Raw genomic sequence first — 22,813 nt, forward strand, 5'->3', positions numbered from 1 at the left:
ATAATAAGAGACAGGCTCCAAATCCACACTATCATTTGCCGTCATCTTTCTAGATCATTAGCCCATAGTCACCAATTGTCCTGCATAGTTGTCTTCACCAACCTGCTCCTTAGATTTAAACCTTTTATTTAATCTTCTAAAATACCATTCTGAAACCCACAAAAACATATAAGGCATAACTTATTTTAAGATGAATGTCTAATAAACACTTTACATGTATGTTTCTTATATATATCTACATGCATCCATGAGTGAATATTTTTAAATGTTAGACCCAGGGAAACACAAAACAATGAAACCATGGGCATAAACATAAAAAATAGTCTCCCTTAGAGAATAATTGAATCTCCTCAAGTTATACTGTAAAACTTGTTTCTTTAAATTTATTTTATGTCTATATCACATAGAAGCACAAACCAAGCAAATATATTAACTTCTAAACATTCCATATATGTCATCATCTGTTGTCAATCCATTTTTCCCCTATGTGTTTCAAATGTATTATGACAACTCTATTATATCTGTATTAGGCTGTGTGAAATAGGTTGTTGAAAAAGTAATTATAAATGCATTTATATGTAAGGTAAAAATCTTGATCCACATTGTGTTCAGCTAATAATTACACGGTAAAGGAATTAGAACTTGAAGTGATGATAATGATGTCAATGAATGTAAATATAAATAACAGTAAAAATTATTTTGATTCATATATATCAGAATTATAACATATTACTCTAAATTTCTCATGCAATGACATCAATGCCATTTATAAATTTTAAACAGAGGCTAGAATATAAAAAATAGTTGTACTCTTTACAAATTTCTTTCACTGAAAAGTGATTTGAACTATAACAATCATAATTTCTGACTTTTCTGTATCAACTAACTAAATATGGTTAATTATCTATGTTCAAAATAATTCTGTATCCATACAAATTTAAATTGTTTAGTAAGAAACCAAAACCTTATTGTTTTAAATGCAAACCTAGGGCTTCATATTTTAGCACAATGTGATTTTTTGTAAAGCACAGATTCTAAAGAAAAACAAGGTGTTTCTCAAAGTGAATTTTTTTATAAGAAATGAAATAACTTGAATGAGAAATCAGGAAGGGTCCTTTGAGTGGAAAATTTTGGACACTCGATCTCGAATCTGTTTGGTCTTCACCCCATAAATGAGAGGATTGAGCAAAGGTGGGACAAGCAAGTAAAGGATAGATAGAAGAATATGGATGTATGGTGGGATCTGGAACCCAAACCTGTGTGTAAAGAAGAAGAAGAAAGCCAGGAGATAAAACTCAAGGAAGACACAAATGTGGGCAATGCAGGTGTTAAAGGCTTTGAGCCTCGCTTCCTGGTGAGGCAGGATGAAGACAGCTATAAATATTCGGATGTAGGAGAGTGTGATGAAGATGATGTCAAATCAAGTATACCGAAAGCCACAAACAGACCATAAATCTTGTTGATCAGAACATCTTCTGCTGCCATCTTCACAATGGCCATGTGCTCACAGTATGAATGGGAGACCACAATGGTCCTGTAAAATTTGAGCTGACATTTGATGAGGATGAGACATGGTGCAACAAGAAGGGCAGCTCTGAGTGTCACTCCAGCCCAAATCTGAGTAAGAAGTTGGTGGGAAAGCATGGTTGCACATCTCAGAGGATCACAGATTGCCACTTAGCGGTCTCAGGCCATGGCCAGCAGAATACCTGATTCAATACACTGCACTGTGTGGATGAAGTACATCTACAAGAGACAGGCTTCAAAATAGATCTCTGCTAAATGGAACCAGAAAATACCTAGCATTTTTGGCAGGATGCATGTGCTGAGAGAAATGTCTGTTGCTCCAAGCATTGCCAGCAGGAGATACATTAGCTCATGGAGGCTGCACTCAGCTTTGATGATGACCAGGAGGAGGGAATTCCCAAACAGAGCAAAGATGTACATGGCACAGAAAGGAATCCCAATCCAGAACTGCACAGACTCCAAGCCAGGGATCCCAATCAGGGTCAGCAATGAAGGCATGAAGAGTGTGCTGTTGAGCTTAAACATGCTGCTTTAGAGTTCTTGATCAAGGCTGACAGAAAGTGTTAGGGGTCTCTCTTCTATTTCCTGTCTTTCCCTACATTTATGAAATAAGAATTTTATTGTGACTTTTACAGAAGCTATTTTGTCAAACATACTCATTTACTGAGGGGGCAATTAAATATATACAGGATTCAACACAGGAGCTCCTAGAATATTTCAGTTTCCCTCTCTTCCTCTCCTTCTCTCTGTCCCTACTCCCTTGAAACACATGCAGGCACACACACATACACACACTGTCATCCTGACAGATATACAACCCTCACTATGAAAGAAAGACAGATTCATACCTAGTGAGTTTGAGAGCATGTGGTTTGTGATTCATCAATTAAAACCTAAAGATCATTTTGTTTTCTAACTTTAGAGAATTGTGGAATTTATCTAATGTGCTACTTATATCTCCTATATTGTGCTCTTACCCTAAAGGGTCATTCATTCATTCAGACAGTGAGGTAGAAGGAAAAAAAATTTAAAAGAACTCATTTCAGGAGGTATTCCAGTTAGTGGGAAAAAAGAACTTTGAAAATAATGTCCTTAACCTCAGGAGACAATGATTGATTTGTATAAATTACAGGCACAATTCTAAAAACATATACAAATGGGGAAGACAGACGAGGTTTTAAGAGGATATTGAGAGCAGTCTTTATCCCAGAGTTTGACCCTAAGGAAATTCTGTAATTGAACCTACACATTATATATTCACAGACTAAAATATGTGCATAGACATAGGTTGAAAAATTCTGCACCTCCCACTATTCATAATCTTGTCACAACAAATCTCATTCTTCTACACAGTATATTATCTTTCAATGTCATTGACATGTTTTTTCAAACATCCTCTTTCTGATTTATGTTCTTTTCTTCCTTTACATCCATTAGCTACATATTGCCACCTGACACAATATACTTGCTTTTGCTATTAACTATGTCCCCTTCCCTGAAATATTAATCTTTTGAGAATACAGTCAGTTTTTCCAACAGGGATGCTCCATGTTATGGGAGAAAACCACAATTCTGGGAAGGTTTGCCATTAAAATTCATGGGTCTCTGAATCTCCAGGCAAATTTCCAGCAATTTCTATTCATGAACTTCATCCTATTCTTCCAAATCCCCAAATTTATGCTCTTTCTTTCGGCCATAAAATGTTAATTGTAACTTTTAAAATTCTGACACCTTTCCTCCCACATCCCCTATTCCCAGAAATAAGGGACTCTTTTCACATTTCTAGGAAAATTTCCTAGTTGTGTTCTGATATTTTATCTGTTTATTGGCTTTCCCCAAGAATCTACTATTTAAGCATATAGAGTATATGACAAACTATTTTTCATATTTTAACAATTTTGTTTACCAAAAGCTGTGATTTCCTCCTGATAACATTTTCTACCTCTCCTCTTCTTTACAGCTATAACCCTGACATGAATCTCCAAGATTAGCTATATTTATCCAATGAATTTTGGAATTTTTCAAACTGCAGCAGTAAGACTTTTGCCTCCCCTTTTCTGGAAAAATGTCTAAATGACCCTATATTAACTAAAATATGAACCTTTCAATGGTTCCTCTCAATTGATACCTTTATATTGGTTGACATTATTTTTGCTTTAAACTAAATCATTTGATTTTGCCACCATATTCTGTCCTATTTTTCCATCCATCTCAAATGGCCTCACTTTATTGCTTTGTCTGACTCTTTTTCCTCTGTTGACGCCATGACTTCCATTGACAACTGTGATCGTTCCTGTGTACCTCTTTCCGTGCATTCTTTATGTTCTTTAGCAATATTCAGCAGCCCTAGAATTTCACTAACCAGTAATTAAGGATAAATAAATATCACCTCTCCATAAATCTACCCTGATCACAGGACACGTAAAACAATATTAAATAGCTCCACCTTGATGGAAAACAAATATTGGTTTGACTCTACTTCCAAGGCTCCATAGTAGATAAATTGATTGTTGAAAGACTATGGCAGTTTGGGGAAGGCCCTGAAATACACAGGGGAATAGGAAAAAAGCTTTTTTGGCCCTGAGCTTCAAGTATCCTTTTCCAGCCATACAGTTAATAGATCATAGCATGTTCAGTACTACTATAAAGACATCTTTTATTGTGTACATTTGCATTTGGAAAAACATAACAAAAGAAAACAAAAACACCTCAATTATTCTAAATGCTTTTGAATAATGTACAATTTCCTAAAATCCAGTCATATATTCACTGAATAGAGTCTTAGGATATACCAGACACAATTTTAGGATGTCCTATTACTGTTACTATTACTGCTATATTCATTTAACCCTCTTTTCAGACTTATCAGTTATAAGGAAAAGAAATGTCGAATTCTATAAACTATTTTATAATTTCCCAACTTTTCTCTTTCACTTTCCTTTGATTATAATCTTGTTTCTTTTAGACGTATTTCATGCTCCCATGGCTTTACCACCATTCAACTCTCAGTTCAAACATTGCCTCCTCTATGAAGTATCTCCTGGTAGCATCAGGCATAATTAAAAATTCCTCCTTTGTGTCCTAAGTGTAAGATGTGACTGATTATTTAATATATCCTAGTAGCAACTATTTAATTAATTTGTATTTTATTTTCCCACAAAGATAATGTGGATGCAAAAAATATTTGCACTGTTACAAGGTGTGTACCTGCATGGAGAAGAGAGCATAAGGATTAGGAAAAATGAAGATTTAGTCTAGGAAAAATGCTAATAATCTTAGTATCTTGATGTATAAATCCCTCTGTTTTTATTGCAGCATTGCTTTCATGCACTCACCTGTGTTAGAATACATACCTGCCTTGGTTAAAGATATGAAGAGATTCTCCATGGAGAAGAGAGGAAAAATGGTGAAAAATTACCAGTAGGTAATCAGTATCACTTGTTTATACTCCTTATATCCTCTGTCAATTACTGACAACTGAACTATTATTCTCCTTTGAAGAATTTTCTCAAAATGACTCTTTTTGCAAAACTGGAGTGGCCAATTACACACACTTCCCTTAGGTCCTTTCTTAAAGGCAGCTCAAGTCTCCAACCCTTTTATGTGCATACACTGCTATGTCACTGTAGCATTGCATGCAGTTACAAAGAAACAGTGTCCAATGAGACAAATAATGACATATATAGTACACGCAGTTGGTCAAGATTATGATGCAATTCTCATGAGAAATGGAAGAGAGATGACTCATCTTCTCTATAGTCCAAACCATTTAATCTCTCTCTCACCACTTTTGCAATTTTGATGTGGGGATGGAATATATAAAAGTAAATCCAAGGCCCCTTGGTCTCCACTCTAAATCTCTTTTATTCCTATTTCTAACACTCAGAGTTTCAGCAGAAGAAATATCTGTCTTGGGCTGCCTTCTAAGCTTGAGTTAATGAAAAACAGGCTAAAAGATGTCATTGTTTATTATAGAATATATATTTTTGAATTTGATTGGCTTCTAAAGTTGATGAATGAAGAGGTCAGCAACAATTCTAGGACTCTGCTTCCAATATATTCAGATTATTCAGAGATTCGTAACTCACTTTTATGAAGCTGAAAGAGGAGAGTGGAAATTAGTGTCTTTCCAAGAAGGGCTGATCTAAAAGCTTTTATCTACCTATGTGGACCCTTGGAATTTTTCCACATATATCTCTCTTTTATTTCCAGAAATCACTCCTGTGGTGGTCCATTTTCAGGGATGATATAAGACAACTACCAATATGTAGAACTAACTACCCAGTTATCCATATGACTTGACTGATAGAAGCATTTTTATTGTGGTTACACCAGAAAAGCATCATTTTACATAAAATGAGATATGCTGGTTCCTACTGCCTATACTGCCCCACATACATGTATTATAAGCACCAAAGGAGGACTCATACAGCTTTTGAAGTTTTACATAGGAAAAGAGTTGTTGACCTAGGGAGGTTACTTACTCGTTTCTGAAAAAGAATCTCCCATAAATGTATTTTATATTATTACTGGTGCTGCTGCTGCTTTTGTTATAGTGCAATCAATCTTACACCAAGTTGGGAGCTCTGCTGCTATCATAGCACTTTCTTTCTAGAAACAGTCTTATTTGCTGACTTTCTGGTTGGTAGGAGGCTCTAATCTAGGCTGTACTTTCACAGCCATTTCCAATAAAATTTTGGATAAATATATTTCCCATTATTCCTGATCTCTTTAAGCCTTATTTTTCTTGTCTGTAATGTGAAGGCATTGAGCTTCTGGTTCCTGATAGCCTTAGCCTTCCCCACCCTCACTGTCAACACCTCTAAGCTGACCGTGGGTGCTTCCCCCACACACAGAGAAGCTTAACAGGAGCCCCCTCAGGGAGCTGGATGGCAGTCTTCAGTAAAGGGTCTTCCTCCTCATCATAGATGGTTGGACTGGATGAAGGGAGCCAAATCTAGATTTTTTTTTTTATTCTTGTAGTTTGTGAATTCCTTGGCTATTGCTTTATCCCTTTTCCTATGGTGATTAATGCAAGCTGAGAATGTCCCAATACTGTGGCTCATACACCATCATTTAGTCCCTGCATGAGATGAGGGGATTGGAGCCCGGAGAGGAAAGACAGTTTTGGAATTAAATTTGCAAGGCAAGGAGAAATCTATGACTGGAATTGCTCCTTTAACAGTGAAAAAAAAAAAATAGTCTATTTTATTGTCTAGGGAGAAATTGTGGATTTTTTTTTATTCAGTCAAAATTGTAGAGTCAAAAATTATTTATATTCAGACCCCTCTTTTTCTGTGGACATTGGATACCTCACTTAAATCTGTGATAAAATATCTCTCATTCATAGACACAATAATACTTGTAATTGTTAAAACAAAAAAAATGATATGTAGTGTATGAAAAATACAGGGGAAATAACACTAAATATATGGTAACTGATATGTGCATGGAATTCAAAGTCCTCAATTACCTGAGAACTTCTCACCTTTCATTTCCATCTTCTGACACCCTGAATTTGCATTCCTAAAAAGGTGATCTACCAACCCAGCAACCTCTAAGTTACTCAGAAGCTTTAATGAATATAAGGATTCACTGAAAAAATATATATACATAAAATGCTTATGGATTTTATTTTTCCTTGAGAAAATATTACAATCATTTGCCAAGTTTTTCATGTAAGGAAGACAAAACTTGTTATTGCAATATTTTCATATTTCCAGGTATGACCTTTAATGCATAAACCACATCAAAAAGGCACTACCTAAAATTTACAGTGCAGTAGAAAATTAAAGACACTCTGCAATAGAGGGCCAATCCTTCCAGAGTTTATTGACTGCTTTGTGCTATATTTAAGGTTTCCTAAAATCAACTTTTATAATTATACATAAATATATGGGATTTTTATTATGCAATTACATTTATTTTTACATAGTTCAATAGTTTGAAACTATTGAAATCTATGGAGCTTTGTGCTATATTTAAGGTTTCCTAAAATCAACTTTTATAATTATACATAAACATATGGGATTTTTATTATGCAATTACATTTATTTTTACATAGTTCAATAGTTTGAAGCTATTGAAATATATGGATTTATAATATAAAAGAGTAATACATATGTATATACATACACACATATATATGACAGTGATGAGCTTAGATTTCAACTGGAAGAAACCAATGTGTGGGTATAATTGAGAAGAGCCTATGAGACTGAAATTGCTAGTACAGCATGGGAATGTATGAATACAATTAATCTGTTAAATGGATGTTCATTGTGAGAGTATCCTTTGCTTTAGGTTTTCCCCATAGTCAATATGCAATATCATGTTACTATGTCTTCCTCAGGATGCTGTATTTGATTGAAAAGAAATTCCTCTCTTTCATGGGTAAAAATTACTCCCCTTAGACTTAACATCATGACACAGTCTACAAAATGTCTTTGCTCACTTTCCCATTGCTATTACAGTAAACCACCAATAAATAAAGGTAGGAAAAATACAATTTATGGTATCATTTCCTATTAAAATCATTCAAGTTACAGTTTGTCAATGTGTCCATAAATCCACTGAGCCATTGCTTGAGTAAGAACCAATGATTCTATGATCTGCACCTCCCCTAAAGAATATCATGAAGGTACCTCCCAGGGCATTTGGGAAACTGGGATTTTAAGCAATATTTTGAGTTGGTCATTATATTGGGCAGAATTTTAAGTGAAAAATATAATAAAATAAAAATATTTTTACTAATATTTAGGTGATATATTACTTACAAGTAGATGAATAAAACTAAGCTTTCTAAATCAAAATTAGTATAATCCAGACTTTTCAAAATGATGTTACGTTAAAGTCCCCACCAAGGGATAGAAAAACTCAGTTGAAGAAGAGGTGCAAGTTTCAGGGCTGGCAAGATTAGTCCTGTAGAATTTTCTGTATCATTTGAAGATACTGCAGGGTTTGGAAAACTAAGGTTTCTAAGACCTTATAGCAAATTCTGGGGTTTTGCAGCATCAATAGGGAACACCAACAGTGAGATGGGCCTTTTCACTGAGACTTCCATTACTGGGTTCTACAGCACTGTAAAAAAAATGAAACAAAACAAAACCAAAAAAAAAAAAAAAAAAAAACAGAAGATTCAGATCTTTTCTCTACCCTAAGGTGATTTCCATCTGGTTGGAGGGCAATGATATAGACCCAAAGAAAGTACATGATAAAAAGGCCTTAAATCTGAAAAAAAATTGTCTCAGAGAATAAATTCAAGATCACTGAAATGGAATTTGAAAACTCTGTTGACCCATAGAATTGAGTATTTTGAGACAAAACCTTTCTGCTACATGATGATATTCAGAATTTCTTGGCAATGGGATGATGAAAGCTTCCCTTAGGCTCACTGCTTTTGGTTCATCTCTGCTCAAAGGACCTCTTAGTTGACAGGATCTAGGGAATACACACATATATACACACACACACTTGAGCATATAATATAGAGCTGTGGGATACACATATGACACACATTACAAACATCATGTCTATATTTATCTTTCAGTCTCTCAGCATATATTGAAATGTTCCATCATATGTTCAATCATATTTTCAATTCATTCTTTTATGTTCAATCATATATTCAATTCCAATCTCAAATTCCAGGCTATGTTCCAAGTGCTCTCCTTATAATATTTGAAATTTTATCCCCAAAAGTGAGGAATCAGCCATCTATTAATTTCATATCTCAGTTTCATAATCTATAAAATGCATAAATACATTGTAGGAACGATTTGAGAATGCACTTAGATAATGAGTGGAATGATATTATTAAATGTATTTAACAAAATCTTATTCTGCATTTACATGTCACCACTATTCCAGTATTGAAAATATGAAGAATTAGATCAGTTCTTTTTCTAGATGCCTATTTGTAGCTGCTAACTAGATACATGTACCAGGGAGTTCTGTTCTCCCAATTAAATATTTTGTAAGTGGATGTTCTTGCATTTATTCCCCCACCCAGACAATTCTTGAAAATCCCTTAGTTCAGTGAACAAAACTGAAATTCATTGAAACAGTCAGTGAAACCAATTTCAAGCCTGAGTATTTAAGTCACATACATATGCCAAAATGATACAATAAAAGGATTAAATATTAATTACTAAATATCCAGCATAAATCCCCAACACTACAGAAGGAAACAACCCAAATGTCCATCAACTAATGAACAGAGAAAACAAAATGTGGCATTTATATCAAATGACATACTATTCAGCAATGAAAAGGAATGAGGTACAGATACATGCTACGACAGGAATGCATATCTAAAACATCATGCCCAATTAAAGAAGGATGACACAAGGGAACACATTCTATGATTCCATTTGTATGAAATGTCTGGATTGGAAAATCTATAGAGACAAAGTAGATAAATGGTTGTCTAAGGCTGCGGTGGGAATGGAGGGCTATTACAAATGAGCACAAGGTTTCTTTTTTGGGGGATGGAATGTTCTAAAGTTAGATTGTGGTGATGGTTGCACAGCTGTGGAAATGTACTTAAAATATGTGCACTTTTTGGTATATTAATTATACCCCAATAAATTTCATGGATGGAAGAAAAAAAAAAAACACCTTAATCAGACCATGTGCTGTTTCTGTATATATCAGGGCTTTTCAAGACTTAAAATAGAAGTGAGATAAAGTTTTTGATTGTAGATATTCTGTGTGGGAAAATTACCTATGTTAAGGAAATTTGCTCTGAAATATTTGTCGATAATTGTTCCCAATCTTTGCAGAAAAGAAAATGGGATGGCATATAAAACAAGTGTTTGAGGAAACTAGGTGATACGGGATATGGAAATTCCCGGTTTAATTTTTGTACCTTTTCTGAAAAACAATGAAGTCTAAAATTATTTTCAAATAAAAAGTTAAAACATTCAATAGAAATAGGAGAAACATCATGTTATAAATATTAGTGGTTCTCATCCTTATGGTTATCTGCTATGGCTCAAGAATTTATTTTTCCCCCTGCCCCTGTAGCAAAGTGTAGAACCCGTATTTTATCTACTGAAATAGAAGCAGGATTAGTTAACTAGGTTAAGAGCAGCACTTTTGAGGAAATGGATTACACAAAAGATAATTCTCTGATATGGGAATCCAAATACAAAGAATGAAACTTGAAGTATAGATAAGCCCAAAGCTAGACTTTAGTAATATCTCCCTTTGATTTAGTATGAATTTTGAGTCATTGATTGAGTTTTATTGATCATGTCAATGTATAATCTGGTAAGGAGAAAGAGGACAACTCCCCAGGCAAGTCATTTTTGTCATGGACCACTAAGACATAGTCCTGAATGGTTGCTTTTGCAATAGCATTTGGAAATAAATATCTTTGCACAATGACAACAGCAAAAGGAAATACAATTAAAATGTACTCATATATTTATTATACTAGTAAAAGACATTTTTACAGTTACTGAACTATCTTTGTGATGGCATTTTCTGGAAAGTCTGACACATGTTCTTGCTCTGTCTTGCATGCCACAATTGTCTTGGTTTTCCTCTTGCTCTGTTGCTATTGCATGCCTTGTCCTTCATGATTTGTCTTACTTTTCCAATAACGTAAATTGTTGCTGATCCTCAAACACTATATAGCACATTCTTTTCTCCTTTTGCTCTTTTCCACAGTTACCCTCATTCAATATTCATTTTTGCTAATATTTTCAATATGTCAATTTCTGCTAAAATATTTTCAGCTCTTCTAACTTCTTTTCTGAGTTTCATACCCATAAATGTAAGTTACTAATGTATATCTGGAAAGTAAAGTGGGGGGTGGGTAGAGGGAAAGGGGGAAAGGGAAAGTGAAGGAGAAAGGAAGGAAGCATCTGTACATCACCTTCTGACTACTACACTTTCTATTTCTAAATTCTATTGCCATATTCCCAAGCAACAACAAATATGTACAACCACATCATCTCCACCTCCTAATCCAAATTTCCTTCATAAAATTTTAAAACTATTTCCATTCCAGAAATACTCTTCCTGTTAAGTTTTCCAGTATTTCAAAATCCATTGGCTTTTTTTCAGTACCTGTTTTAAGTCACCTCTTATAACATTTTAACCTAGTTAATCATTCCCCTCATTAAAGCACTTTTTCATTGGGAGTCATACCACTAAGTTTGCTAGTATTTTTTACTGCACTTTTCAGGCTATTTTTGGTGATTGAACTCTATGCTGTTTTAATGTTCATGTTTCTTTGGTGTACTCACACTATATCATTTACTTGGTCACCCTCATGATCTAACACACTATGATCTAACACACTCACCCTCATGATCTAACACACTATGATCTAACACACTCACCCTCATGATCTAACACACTATGTTGTGATCATCACTCCCAAATTTGGTACTCTCTTTTCAGAGAACCCAATAACAAACAAAGAAGATGTCTAAAACTAATACTGTTTTTCTGACACATTCCTTGTCTCAGGAAATGGCAGCATTATTTCTGCAGTTTCTCATTCAAAAAAATTGAACATGAAATTGGCACCTCCCTTTCTCTTATCCTTAGCCAATTAATCACCAAATCCTTTGAACCTACCTGTTAAATATGTCTCAGAAGACTCCACTTCTTACAACTCCCCAAGCTGAACCTTGCTCAGCCACTGCTGTATTTTTTTATTTAACACCATGTTCATCTAGTCTTCTGATGTCAACCCTTGCCCTTCCCATCTATTAAGTAGCAGGACTGATGCTCTTAATATAAATGTCTGATAATTTCACTATTCTAATTGCAATTCATTAGTTTTTGCACATTGCCCTAATCATTAATACTGAATTGTAGAGATACCTCTCACAACCTTGTCCCTCTCTACTATTCAAGCTTCACCTAGGGAAGACACACACAGACACACATACACATGCTTGAACATTTAAAATGTATAATTGGAGATAAAGGTCTACACATATCACACACACATTATAAACATGTCCATTTGCTACCCTATTTCTCATGCAGTCCAGTGCCTTTTCACTTATTTTATTTATTCTAGTTTTTTTTGCTGTTTGTTTGGTTTGGTTTTTTACATTCTTCCTTTTTTACTCTCTCGGTTTTTCCCCTTCTATTTTAAGCCTCAGCTAAATACCACTTTCTCAGGCAAGTCATTTCTAAAATTCCTTGTACTGGATTAGAGTCCTCTTGTAATGCTGCCACTGCAGTCTTCATTTCTTAATAATGGCATTTATCATAATTGTAAATGTGCACATTTATTTGACAATTTTTTCTGTATCATCTGCTATACTGTAGGCCAAAGCTTCTGTTCACTCACCGCTGTTTCTCTGTACCATAGCAGGCACTAGTGCCATGACTGAAACACTGAGGGTATCACTCAGTATATTTGAATGTACATTAATAAATTTTCCACAGAAACCTCAAGCTAGATGTCTTTAAAGTAGGTCCCATTACCTCCTTGTGTGAAGATTACTCCTCTTTATTTGATCACCATCTCACTGAATGACAACACCATCCACTCAATATCACAAACCAGAAACCTAAGCATCACTATGAAACCTCTCTTTCTGTTCACCAACCCACAGCCAAATAGTTATTAAGGTGTGTTTATATATCATAAATATCACTTAAATCTGTTATCATATTTCTGTCCCCATGACCAATGTTCTATAAGGGCCTACATCAGTTCTGTATTTTTCCAATAGTTTCTAAACTTAACTCCTTTCCTGAAGACTTTATGAAGAATTTAAAATGCTATGGAGAAATTCTAATAATAAAATATTTGTTGAAAAGACGTAGGATGGAAAAATGCACATGCAATAAGGTCACATATTAAGATATTAAGAAAACATTTGGGAACAAAGGACTATAAATATTTTTATTCCAATTTCCTTTAATGGACTTGTATCAATACTGGGGAAAACAGAATAGAGTGGCAGGAAGGCTTAGCATAAGAGTCTCAGATGTTAGTAATTTCTCTTCTGAGAATGAGAAAAGTCCAATTTTAGTGTATTGTATATTCTGATATAACCATCATTATTTGAATAATCTAAACAACAGGCATGTTTCCAAAATTTGGGGTAGAAGTGTGTCTAGGCATGCAGATGGAATGAAAGTATTGATAGATGCAGTATAACACACTTTTAATATGCTACATGAATATGGCAAGAAAATTTAAAGATTTGTATTGTCATATCTATAATAGCTGTGATTGTCCTACAAAAATTTTCAGAAAACTTTTTGTGAACAAATATAAGCAAAACTTAGTTCTATTACCTCTCTTGCATTAGCAAGCCAATTAAATAATTTAACTCAAGTTTGAATAAAAGAACAAAAAGTTATAGAAAATATTATTCAAATTGGAAATTGCTGAACATATAGGAACTAGCATTATTATTTTGACCTTAAAGCACTCTTACTGATAAAATTCAAGGGTTTCATTAAATTTTTATGTAAACTCACTTCTTTACCGTGCTTTTGATTTTCTGGGTCTTCACACTGTAGATGATTGTATGGGAAAAGGTATGGGAAAAGAATATAGATACCACCCAAAAGGACATGAACTAAATATAAGAGATGTTTTCCAAAGCAGTATATCATGGTAAAACCAATGATGGGAATCTACAAAACCAGCACTGCACAGATGTGGGAGACACAAGTCTGTACTTGTGGCTCCAACTTGAACCTTTCTTCCCAAGATGCAATTGCCAGTACTGTATGCAGGATGAAAATATAGGAAAGGAGAATAAGCACAACATCCAGCAACAAGGTACAAATCACCAGAGCCAGGGTATAAAAGCTGTTGAAGTGCATGCCAGAGCAGGACAGCCAGGGTAGGTAGGTCCTGGTGCAGGCAGAAGGAGTGGGAGAGGCAAGGGTGGCAGTAACAGAAGAGCTTCAAGTTAATGATGACAGGATAAATGGACAAAGCACTTCTCATCAAAATGGTCATGATGAAATGAATGGTTCTACTATTATCCAAGAGGGATGTGTATCTCAGAGGACTGTGAACTGCTGTAAAGCAATCAAAGGCCATGGCAAGTAGGACTCCAGACCCAGTGAAAGAGGGACCATGGACAAAATAAAGTCTGTGCAATGAGGTATCCAGACCAATCTCCTGGCTGAACCCCCACATGGATCTCTAGCACCATGTATACTGTGGACAGTCCCATGCTCAGGTCAGTGAGAGCTAGCAAAGCTAGGAAATAGAACAGGGGCTGATGCAGGCTCTGCTCAATGCAGATTATGTGAAGCACCATTGCAGTTTCTCAGGAACACAAAGGCATAGATTGAAGAGAAAGGAATTGAAAACCAGGAATAGTGCCCTTCCAAGCCAAGGAAACCTGGGGGGATGAATATTGAGGAACTGATAATGGATGCAGAAGAAACAGACATGAAATTTGAAGATAAATTCCAAGATGAGATAAATATTATTCACAGTTTTGCTTAAAACTTATGTTGTCATTCAGTATAATCAAACATAGCAGCCACCCTGAGTGTAGCACAGGTAACGCTATCTGTTTGTAGAATTCCAGGAAAACTGCGTCATGAGACGACTTTATAGGGAATCTCCTTTGCATCATATCTCAGGGGTTATGGCAGCCAATCAGTATCCTGACCATTTTAGGCTAATTAGATCATTAACTGCATCTACGTGTGCCACACACACACCAGATAACTGGGACTAAAGTTACTGAGCGCACAAGGCATCTCCTGAATTAGACTCAGGCCTCTTTCTCCTTTACCGGTCCTCGAGGCACAGGGAGTCAGAGTGCTAAGTTTAATAAGGAAGGAGGGGGTGTTTTGTGAACCAGGCGAATCCAGGCTCTGGGAGACCCCCCAATCAATGTTTGGTGGATGTTCCAAGTGCAGCCTTCTGCTGGGCCTCTAACAGGTTAGAAGTTCCCTGGGGTTGAGAGGAATAGATAAATGACAACATTTTCCATACTGTCCACAATTTTTTTTTCTAATTTTAGAGAGAAGACTCATTACATTGACTGAAAATCCAGTATCTACTCAGAAAGAAAAGACAAAAAGTAAACACCAATAGGAAGAGAGAGTATCAGAATTCTGAGGAATTTTTCTGTTTAAGTCTCCCTTTACCCAAATATCATGAAAACTGTTTCAGTAAGGCTATTTATTATTTCTCCCTAAACTTCACTTTGATTTTTCACTGAAACCCTCAGTAAACTTTCTCCCTTTTCTGAACCCCAGAGAAATTAATCTCCTTATGACAGGGATAATATAAACAGCCATACATTAAAAGGTTTTGCAAAAAATGATGTAAAAATGGAACACAATGTTGTTAAAAATTCAATTCTATATTATACTTAACTGTTCATAGTTACTTATGCACTCATCTGTGAACTACTTATACTTGTTCTCATCTTCATATGCATACAATTATTACCAGTGCTATTGAAAATTGTTAGGTAACTTGACTACTTTATTCAATTCCCAACTTCTCTTTTCTCTGAAACATTTTCAACAAATATTTTTTACAGAAAAGTCTGAAGTACAGCACAAAGAACTTTTATCTCAAATCATTTAAGTATAAGTTGCCCATCTGATACTCAATCACTACCCCCAAATTCTATAGTATGTATTTCCTATGAACAAGGACATTCTCTCACATCATTACAACATAACAATCCATCAGGAAATTAACACTGACACACTATTACCATCTAGGTTTCAGATCCATACAACTCTCTACAATTGTGCCATAAGCGTAACTGATAGCATAAGAATTCATTTCAGAAATCTGTGTGTTAACATTCCTATCTTTTAGTTTCCTTCCCTCTAGAAATTACTCATACAGGTTCCTTGGCTTGTATGACCTTGACACTTTTGAAACTTACTGGCCCTATAGTTTGTACAGTATCCATTAGTTTACATTTGTTAGATGTTTTCTCATGAGTAGACCCAGATTATGCAGGAACGGATGCAAGGCTCTGTTCATCTCATGCTCCCATTCAGGTTTGCATGATTTGAAATTTTCCCAATCTTGTTGAAGTTGACTGTGATTATTTCATTAAGTTGAGGTTTGCCAAGATTCTTTCTATAAAGTGATTCCTTTTCCCTTTGAATTTAGAGTATTTTGATAGAGAGAAACTGAAACTATGGAAATATCCTGTAGTTATGGTTTCCTACTTCATTCAATAGGGAAAAATCAGTTACTAAAAGTTCAGTTCTTCCTGATTTGTCCAGTGGGAGTAAAAGATGAAAAATCAGTAAAAGTTGAAAAATCCTTAAAAACCAGGCTATTTCACTTTGGCAACTATTGGTTCACTCATTCCAGGGATTTGCTTGCTTTCTGGTAAAATATAATATGCAATGCTCATCTTGTACTTTCCTTAGCTTGGCCCTGAAATCATCAATTTTTCAAAAAACTACGGTCGTTATGAATACAGGTTACTATTTAGAAGGTAATATTTGCATGCTAAATGGGTCACTCTCCTGGGAAATCACGTTCCCAGGTGGTCTCTGTGGACAAAGCTAGGATAAAACACATATATTTATTTCTCTATTTATATCATTTGAAAACCATATGTACTCACTGATAATTTCAATTCCAATAAAAAACCACAGGTTTCATTCTAGTATTTCACTTTCTGTTGAAAATCAGAAATGTTTATCTCCCAACAGTGAGAAATCTACTGTCTGTTAATTTTAATATCTTTGTTTGATCAATAACCCTTTATGTAACCTCTCTCTTGTTGCCACACTACACACTCCCCTGTGCAGATGTCCTCCTTACCCAGCAGGGGCTTCAACAACGAGCACAGAGCCACCCTGCCCATCACTGGCTCCTCACTCCACTTGGGCACCAACAGTCTCCAGACTGAAATCTCTCTTCACCTTCCCCAGGCTCTGACCCCTCACAAAGAGACAGCCCACATGTGGGTGCCTTCTCTTCCTGCTCGGGCTCTGACTACCCATGCCAGGACACTCCTCACATGTAGATAACTTCCTAACCATGTCACCTCAGCTCCTTGTCTTGGGGATGCCCTGTTTGTTATACTAGAACTCTGACTCCCCAGGTTGGTCAGTCATGCCTCTACTCCCACAGGACACCATCCTCATTCTGTTCAAAATCTGACATCTCTCACTCAGCTTCCCCTTCATATGGACACCCTTCTCAACTAATTCAGGTCATATTAGTATGTTCTGGTCCATTGCTGATCCCCTTTCCCAACACACACAAGCACACAGACATATGCACACAAACACATTGATATGATTATATAGATATACCTCAAGATATGGCAGATTTGGTTCCAGAACACACCACAATAAGGCAAATATTGCAATAAAGCAAGTTATACAATTTTTTTGGTTTCCCAGTGCGTATTAAAGTTATGTTTACACTATACTGCAGTATATTAAGTGTGTAATAGCATTTTGTCTTCAGAAAACAATGCACATACCTTCATTAAAGTGTGACAGAACCACAAAGTGAGCACATGCTGTTGGAAAAATGGAGTCGATAGACTTCCTCAAAGCAGGATTGCCACATACCTTCAATTTGTTAAAAAAAAAAAAAAAAAAAAAAAGTGTCCGTAAAGCGCAATAAAGTGAAACACAATAAAATGAGGTATGCCTTATGCCTGAGGACCCTTCAGGGCTAAAACACCTTGCCCCCCTTCATCTTTGAACTTCCTTCCTATATCTTTTGAAATTGGAATGCCAGGCAGATGACCCAGAGAGCCAATCAAGCCCCTGGTTCATTACGTTTGACCCAATACAATATAAAGCACAGCTGCCTTAAACCCACCCCTAAAAGATGGACAGACACTTGTCCAATCGGTAGAAGGCAAGCTCACTTCCATTTTCTATCTAGAAGTTTGCCATTCCTGGAACTCCGAACCTACTTCTGTTATTGCAATCCATCTGTCTTTCTTTGCTGCAAGCAAAACTTTGGTGTCCTGAATAAAATGCTGTAGTCTTCAAACTCTACTCAGATTTGTCTTTCATGAATTAGGAGACCCCAGCAAGTTTTAGAAGGTGTCCCCCCGGGCTGCAGGCTCTGGTGACCAGCTAAGTGAGGTGCCTACAAAAGAACCCTCTGTGTCTGCTGAACCATGGAGGAGACGCCACGTCCCCCAGGTATCCCCTTCCTATATCTGGACTTGCATAGAATTCAGTTATCTTATATTCGGGACTTTGGTTTAGGCACCTTTGGTTTGGATTTGATTTCAGTTCTGTCCTTCGACCTTCCATTTGTTTTCATTTCATTTCTTCCTCCAGCTCTCTAATTTTGTCTTTCTCAGATACGTGGGGATTACGTGGGAATTGGGAAACCGTGAGGCTCACTAAGCTGACTCCCAGTTTGGGTCATATGGTGGGCGCTTTGCCAACCCTGTCTTCTGTAATGAGTCTCCTTTTCTACGCACAATGCTGCCAGCTTTCAGTTCCAGACACTCCCGCTCACCGTGGGATCCTGCTAAGGGCGGAGCAGAATCAGCATGGCTGATCTGAAAGGCCCAGGCTTCAGAGACATTTCCTCTGACCTCAGCCTAATGGAGGCTTCTTGTTCTAAATCACCTTCTCCTCCTGCTAAAACTCCTGATTATTATGTGTATACTGGCACTATGGGCCTGTGAATTTCTGTTCATGGGTAGATCTGACAAAAGTCTGTTTGTAGTGGCCACTTGGAGAATTTTTATAGGAACAAAATCTTGCACTTGGGAGGCACCCTTAAAAGGGGGATGGGGGGTGGGATCCAAGATTGGTAGTTGGGGGCTGCTAGAGGATAATCTGCTTCCACCATAGCTTCACTTAATGGTTCATTAAAGAAAGAAAAGGCCAAAAACAGAACAAAGGTGGATGAACTCCAAACCAAACCTATAACTCCCCCAGTGTTCTGTACCCAGCCCTTCCCCAGGAGCTGCTCTAATGGTTCCTCTTGGCCCCCTGAGGAAAAAGGATCTAGTCCAGGCTCCTTAAAAGACTTAGGCTGGCTGCCCCCTAGAGCAGAATTTAAACCTCGGACCTGACCTGAGTTAAGAGCAACAATTAAAGATTTCCCCAAATAAGACCAGCACATATTCAGAGGAAAAATTTACAACTTTTTGTATGCATATGATATAAGGCTGATATATATTAGCTTGTACACATGTTGATCAGAACCTCAGATACTAAATCCTGGATGGCAAAAGCTGACTGGACTGATGCGAAAGGGACCTCCAAGAATCCTCTTTCCACGGGTCAATCTGAGAGTCAAATAGGCCTGAGAAGTAGAACAAAGCTTCTGCAAGGTTACATGTCAGGGTGAAGAAAACTTTACAAGTCTCCACAAATTACAAGTGGAAAGCTTTAGTCCTCGTATTAAATAAACTCAACTTGTCCAATCTGCCAAGAACAAAACTTCTGGTAAAAATATGAGTGGAGCAAGGAGAGAAAGCCAGATCTTTTATATAAGTAGTGAATTTTATGTTTCTTTGTTTCTGTATTTTTCTGTGTGACTCATGGCCAAAATTACTTTTTAATTGAAGGTATAAACTCTTTATTTACATTTGCTTATATTCCTGATGTGTACTTTCCTACCTCTGATGGTAAGAACAAATTAACATACAGAAATCATTAAACAAGCTCTATTCAAATTGCTTAAAGATAAATAAGTGCTTATATAAAAATTAATATTCATAAAGTCCCAAGAAACAGAATTTCTAATACTCCCAATATAAAGAGTATTCATAGAACTAAATTCAAATATTTTAAAAATTTAAATGCACATGATCTAGGTAAAACTTTGACACCCAGGTCTATTTTAATAGTGTTAGTTAAATAAAAATAGCTCTAGCTTCTAAGTTATCAATATGAGGTACAATACAAGCATACAATCTTATTCCACTTGGATATGTTCTTCCTAAATTTATACAAGATCGGTACAATACAAGCATACAATCTTATTCCACTTGGATATGTTCTTCCTAAATTTATACAAGATCACTGATGAAATAAGCTAGCATTAGATGGACTAAATGTTTAAAATAATGAAAAATGTAAATAATGTTTCACCAAATTGAGTTATTATTATGGCAAACTTTATTTCAAGTTATTGCGTTTTATAGGATGTCAGTTTGAAGACAATTTCCAAGATCATTTTTGGGATCTTAAGTATGTAAGGTATGCAAGATGCAGATTTGTTAAGGAAAAAGAGTAGTTTTGTCCTAAAGTTAATTGACTAGGTATGGCAGAGTGAGAAACAGTAAAATGAAGGACAAAACTAAAATGGATATAGAAAGTTGTAGGTTTGTAGAAATGAATTTTATTTGTCATGATCAACACTGAATAAGAACTGATAGTCTTATTTATAAGATTTCTTGAAACACTTTTGTATCAAACAGTACATTCATGCAAAATTGGAAATTTGGTTTTCTGTCTGTTAAAATGATGAATTTTTCTTCAATAATTGTTCTGCTCTTAGTGAGAAGTTATAAAATGCTTTTCTTAACCATCACTGCCCAGAAAGCAAAGATTTGATGTCATAGCAGAACAATATCCTCATTGGCATTTATATTCACCCTATCATCCTTTATTGTTTAAGAGAAGTCTCACTTTTAAAAGATCTATGTTTTGTTTCCTTTTTTATTTGTTACATTCATGTTACCTCCTATATTTCCTTTTAAAATCTTTGTCACTTAGTAGGTTTGTCAGTAATCAACTGTTCAAACCTCCTGACAACTTTTGACATTTTGTCTTCACAAAATCAAACTCTAAAGGAATCTTTTTTATTTCAAACCATCTTTGGGATTTTGCAGAAAGCCCCTGGAAAATCACAAGGGATTTGTTCTTTTATCTTGTAAAAAGAAAGGAGCTAAATATGGTTAGGTTCATTTAATATATTGTGAATTGCATGGGAAATGTCAAATTAAAAGGGATTTTCTGACCTTGTGTTGATTAAATTTTAATGGGTAAAATGTTATTCATATAAATATTTAGGAATATATAAAATTCCTAGATATTTGGCAATTTTCTCACTGTCCATGACATCTACTGATACTGATCTTCATGTGTTAGAAACAGAAGGTTAGTGGTCTTAATTTTAGTTATTCTTAAAACTGTGCTGCATGCCACAAGAACAACCAAAATTCCTTGTCAGTTACATGGTTTTATTCTGATGCTTTTCTGAAAATGCTCTCAATCAACCACAGGTGATAGCTTCATATTCAGCAAAAGGAAAACAAAAGGTATTTTAAGTAAGAAGCAAGGCAAGTATACAAATCAAGTTCCACCTGCCAACTAACATAACCCTTGTAAAAACTGTAAAGGTGGGACACGGTCAAATACCTGAACCTACAGGGTCCATTTGAACATCTTCAAATGGACTTTACACAGCTACCCCCTTCTATGGAATATGAGTATGTCCTTGTTAGCATATGTCTGTTTTCTGGATGATAGAGGCTTTTCCTCATCTCATCTATAGCCCTCACAATAGCTAAAAAACTACTAGACTTTGTTTGCCCCAGATGAGAATTCCTGCCATTCTCTCAAGCAATAGAAGCTCCCAATTTACAGGAACTGTAATCAAGGAACTTTGCAACATCTTACCTATCAACCAAGAGTTTCACTGTCCCTCCCATCCTCAATTTTCAGGAAAGGTAAAAAGAACAATTGGTATCTTAAACCATAAATCAGCTAAATTATTTATATCCCTCTGTCTGCCTTGGCCTAAAGTTCTTCCCTTAGCCTCAGTGTCCATAAGAACTAGCCTATCAGGAAAACACCATTTAACCCCCTATTAAATCACAATGGGAAAACCCTAGAGGCTTATTACTTCTCCTACTTTACTGGACTCCAACCTGTTAGAGTGTGCTAATTATTTTAAAGGACTGATCGCATGTACCCATTTTACCACTCACAGATCTAGACATCTTTCCCAAGATTCCTATACAGTGGACTCTGCATGATCTTCCTATTGGAGACTTTATATACTGGAAGAAACATCAATGACAGACTGCTTTAGAACTAGGTGGAAAGGACCTTATCAAATCTTATTGACCACAACTTCAATTAAACCCTGGGTTCACCTGTTACAACTAAAATATGCTCTGAGTCTTTGAGATGTTACTCCCATGTTGGAGCTCAAGCTTATATTGACATGAGAATTCCAGAAGCAGACAGCACCTCATGTAGACAGATTCTGCCCAAGACATTAGAACAAGTTGATGACGCCCACAATCACAGATCAAGACATGCCTGAATTTCCTTTTCACAATGTGTCTAAATATTCTCTTATTCTCCTAAATCCCTTGCAATACCCATTCTCCATCCCCAA

General features: G+C 35.9%; 2 pseudogenes; both read right to left on the minus strand.

Moving 5' to 3' along the window:
• Positions 1 to 1,102: 1,102 nt before the first annotated feature.
• On the minus strand, positions 1,103 to 2,052 carry LOC119538107 (annotated as a pseudogene).
• Positions 2,053 to 13,988: 11,936 nt separating this feature from the next.
• Positions 13,989 to 14,925, minus strand: LOC119537098 (annotated as a pseudogene).
• Positions 14,926 to 22,813: the final 7,888 nt, after the last annotated feature.

Source organism: Choloepus didactylus, chromosome 6 (genome assembly GCF_015220235.1).
Source record: "Choloepus didactylus isolate mChoDid1 chromosome 6, mChoDid1.pri, whole genome shotgun sequence".
Classification (NCBI taxonomy): Eukaryota; Metazoa; Chordata; class Mammalia; order Pilosa; family Megalonychidae; genus Choloepus; species Choloepus didactylus.